The 4,795-nt window shown below is 49.1% G+C and overlaps 1 pseudogene; it reads right to left on the bottom strand.

Annotated features, from left to right (window-relative positions):
• Positions 1 to 222: 222 nt before the first annotated feature.
• On the bottom strand, positions 223 to 1,271 carry LOC102875307 (annotated as a pseudogene).
• Positions 1,272 to 4,795: the final 3,524 nt, after the last annotated feature.

The following is a 4,795-nucleotide window of genomic DNA, read 5'->3' as shown; positions in this document are numbered from 1 at the left end:
TCTGGCTCTGTGCTGGGGGGGCCGGCTTGGAAGGCAGAGTGAGTGGGCAGGCGGGCTTGTGGATGGTTCCCAAGTATTCAGCAGTGCTGAGAACGCCTCCGCGTGTGTGCGCGTGTGTACATGTGAGTGTGTGCCCACCTACCCGGCGTCCTGGCTGCAGTCAGGTCTGTGGGCAGGTGGGGCCGAGGAGGCCGTGACCGTCCAGGGCTCACAGACTGGGCCTCAGCACAGGCCGATGTACTTGAGGTTATTCTGGATGATGACATCGGTTACCGTGTCGAACACGAACTGGATGTTGCTGGTTTCAGTTGCACAGGTGAAGTGGGAGTAGATCTCCTTGGTCTCTTTGTTGCGGTTCAGGTCTTCGAACTGCCGCTGGATGTACACGGCTGCCTCCTCGTAGGTCTTCTGTCCACGGTAGTCGGGGAAGGAGATGGTGAGTGGGATGCGCCGGATCTTCTCAGCCAGCAGGTCCTTCTTGTTGAGGAAAAGGCTGAGTGAGGTGTTGATGAACCAGTTGTTGTTGCAGATGGAGTCAAAGAGGCGCCATCCGGCTCGTCTGGTTGTCCTCGAAGAGCTTCAGGTCATAGCCGCTGAACTCCACGCAGAAGATGATGTCAGTCACGCCCTCAAAGCAGTGGATTCACTTCTTACGCTCTGAGCGCTGGCCGCCCACGTCCACCGTCTTGAAGGTCAGCTCCTTGACAGTGAACTTGTTCTCCACAATGCCTGTGGTCATGTCGCGAGAGCGCAGGATGTCCTCTACCATGGGGAGTAGTTGGGCGCGGGGGTGCGCTCCAGGTCATTCAGGTAGTAGGCCGCATGGTCCTCCAGGTGGTGCTCGCTGAGCTGCCGAAGCAGGCGCCAGGGTCTGCCCACAGCCGCCGCATGACGCCCAGCAGTTCCGGTGTGATCCCGCCTTTGCTCTCAGCTGGTCCGGTGAGCGCAAAGAGCTGCGCAGCATCGTAGGGCCGGTCTGGGTTGTGGAAGTCGATGCGCAGGGCGGCCTGAGCACGGGTGATGCGGTTGAGGGAGTCGATGGCGTTGTAGAGGATGAGGGGCCGGTACTCCCTGCAGGCCTCCAGGTTGAAGCCCCCCTGTGGATGGATGATCTTCATCTGCTTGACGATCGTGCTCTTGCCAGAGTTGCTGGTGCCCAGGAGCAGCAGCTTGATCTCCAGTCGTTGCCGCTGGCTCTCGGAGCGCAGGTGGCGATCTATGCGCCGGGAACGCCGCGCCGTCTCCTTCTCGGAGCTCTGCTGGCATCCCATGGTCCGAGATGGCCGGCCACCATGCTCAGCTGGGCCCTGTCCTCACGCTGCTCTGCCTGCTGGTGCTGAGACACGATGCTGAGTGGCCACCCTGTGCTCAGCACCCGCTGGGGGGCACAGGCCGGCCGCCACACTGTAGCCTCTGGTGCTGTGAAGAGGCCCCAGTGGGTATGGCGATCCCAGACACAGCCCGCTGCCCTCCAATCGAGCAGCTGTGGCTCAGCAGTGGGAGACTGTGGGGCTCCAGGTCAGTAGGAAATCCTCCAGGTCGGAGTGTCTGTTGTGTGGCTCTAGTCAGTGACCGGAGGCTGTTTGCCGTCTACTTAGGTGTGCTGGGGCCTCCAGGGTTGAGAGGTCTCTGCTGTTCAGCTCCACGCCAGCAGCAGGGCTCTAGGGTCGGTGTGTCTCTGCCGTGTGGCTCCAGGTCAGCGGCTGGGCCTTCAGGGTTGGGGTGCCTCTGCCGTGGTCTGGTTAGTGGTAGAAGGCCGTCCACTGTCCACTTAGATGTGCTGGGACCCCTGGAGTTGAGATGTCTGCCGTTTGGCTCCAGGTCAGTGATGGGGTTTCCAGGGTCTCGGTGCCTCTGCTGTGTGGTCTGATCAGTGGTGGGAGGCTGTCCACTGTCCACTTACGTGCATTGGAGCCTCCAGAATAGAGATGTCTCTGCCGTTCGGCTCCGGGTCAGTGACAGAGGCTCCAGGGTCAGGGTATCTCTACTATTGCTGTGGGGACAGTGCTCATCAGAATTGGAGGGTTGGCCGCCATGGGCTGCTCCATCGAGAGGCTGTACATCTGGCCACCACCTCAGGGGGTGCTGGCTCCGCGCTGTCCGGCCCCCTGGACGCGACCCTAGCTCCGCACGATGCGGGCGGCGGGAATGTGACCGGACCACGGGGCTCTCCTTCTATCTTCTTGTAATGCTTCATGGATCATTCAAAATTTTTCCTGTGATATCTCTCAGTATTGAAACTTGAAGCTTGAATTTGTTTTCCTATTCTTTCAACTTGATAAATGCTGAGCAAGTTCTTCCCTTTTAGTTCTCTGACTCCAGCACTTTCAACATTTCATTATAATATTTTTCCACTCTGGTGGCTGTAAGAAATTGAGCTGCTAATCTAAAGGTGGCATATCCCTCCCTGGTAGCTTGAATCCACCCGAAGCTCTGAGGGAGAAAGGTCATCAAGCTCCCTTGTGATTTACAGCCTCAGAAAAACCACTATAGAGTTAAATATGAGTTGATTCTTACTTCTTAGTAATGAGACGTTGTGCCATTGGGTCATCTGCAACCCATAGTGATCTTATGCACAGTGTTCAAAAGCTGCCCTGTCCTGAGCCAGTCTCACTGATTCTGACACACCTATCTCCATTGTCCCACTTGCTGTATCAATCCATCTCATCTGGGGTCTTCCTCTTCTGGGCTGTCCCGCTATCCTTCTAAGCATGATGTTCTTCTCTAAGGACCAGTTTCTCCTGGCCATGTGCCCAAAGTATGTGTGATGAAGCTTCAAAATCCTATTTTCCAAAGAGAAACTCTGTTTCACCCTTTCCAAGTTTTCCTTTGTTTTCTTGCTGGCACATGGTATATTCAAGACTCTTCTCTGGCACCACACCTCAAAGACGTTGATTCTTCTTCTGTCATCCTTAGTCATTGTTCAGTTCTCTGATGCATAGCAAGATATTGCAAAGACCATGGCCTAGATAAGATGCACCTTAGTTTCTAGACTGACATTGTTGCTTTTTAGTACTTTGGAGAAGTACCTGATGGCACATTTTTCCCAGTGCAATTTATATTTTTATTTCCGGACTGCTGGTGTTGTGTGTTGACTGAGGATCAGAGCAAGCTATAATTGCTAACAACCTCAGTCTCTCCTCCATCTATCATGATGCTGCCAATTCTCCCAGTGATGAGACTCTTTGTCTTCTTGATGTTGACCTTCAATCCATATTGAAGATTACAGTCCTTGACCTTCCACCAAGCACTTCAGGTCCTAATCAGTTTTAGCAAGTATATGTCATATATGACATATAACATATGTTATATGTCATAATATAGGTTGTAGATGAGATGAGTCTTCCTCCAATCCTGATGTCACATTTCTCCTCATAAAGCCCAGCTTCCAGAATGATCTGTTCTGCATATAGATTGAAAAGGTATGGACACAGGATGCATCCCTGGCACACTCCTTTCCTTATTTTGAACCATGCAGTGTTTGTTTCCTCTATTCTGATGACTGCCTCTAGGTCCAAGTATAGGTTTTGCATAAGCACAATCAAGTGTTCTGGGATTCCTATTCTCCTCAGGTTTAGTCACAGTTTATTGTGATTCACACAGTCAAGTGCCTTTGCATAGTCAATGAAACACCGATAGACATTCTTCAGGTACTCTTTGCTGAGTCTGACTTCTTTCAACTTCATAAAGGGAAACTCTCTCCATCAATAATATCTATAATGGTAAGTAGATAGCAGCTTGATCATACATGCTATCCCCATGCTCCTGCACCTATTTCTAGTAATTATTTGGTCCAAGTTTATTGTTGAACTAACCAACTTTATTCACAGTTGTATGTTTTATTAGGTGTATAGGTTAGAGAGTGGGGAAGGCCAAGCCTATTACACAATACAAGTCCACTTTTAGTCTAGCAATCCCAAACCAGATTAACAGGGGACAATTCCTCAATTAGTTACAGCCTGGATTCAGTTCTGCATACAAATGCAAAAAAACCTCTGGTTTCCTCAGTCATCCAGATAACTTAATCTCAGGGTAGTTAGAAGTCAGCTTTTTCTTCAAGAACTCAGCAAGATAAACCTTTAACTATAGCATAAATTCAGGGTTTCTCTGTTTATACCTTGCTCCAGTCTCTAAAACAATAGTATCACAGTATCTTCACAGCAGTGACGCAGCTGGGGTTAGATATTTTCCACCCTCTTTCTACTATCATTATTAAGCACTTCACAGTGTGGGAAGCTCTCTCTCTTATACTGGTCCCACAGCTGTTGATGATTTGCAAGACCATGTATTACAGTTATTACAGTAGCTGGAGACAATGTTCTCCCCACAAGGGTTACATAAAAAAGAAAGAAAATAGGCAAAATAGAAAAGCCAAGTTTGGGGACTTCTGACACCACAAAATTAAATATTACATAGCCTAAAATGTGAATTATACTTCAACATAAAGAAAGGAAAGTCTTCATAACTGCACCTATAAGCCACATCAGGATAAATGGGGAAAATATTGACATCATCAAAGATTTTATTTAATTTGAATCTACAAATAATGCCTGTGAAAGTAGTAGTCAAGAAATTCAACAACATATTGCATCAGACAAATCTGCAACAAAAGGACCTCTATAAAGTGCTTAAGAGCTAGAGTGTAATTTTGAGAAGTAAGATGTGTCTGATCCATATCACGATATTCTCAGTTACCGCAATGTATATGAAAGCTGAGCAATGAATAAAAAAGAGTGAAGAAGAATTCCATCTCACTGAGAATTGATTCTGTCTTGGATGTACCCAGAGTGTTCCT

This window comes from Elephantulus edwardii, unplaced genomic scaffold (genome assembly GCF_000299155.1).
Source record: "Elephantulus edwardii isolate Elephantulus edwardi_28Jun2011 unplaced genomic scaffold, EleEdw1.0 scaffold00007, whole genome shotgun sequence".
Lineage (NCBI taxonomy): Eukaryota > Metazoa > Chordata > Mammalia > Macroscelidea > Macroscelididae > Elephantulus > Elephantulus edwardii.
This window is presented reverse-complemented; position numbering and strand designations above follow the sequence as displayed.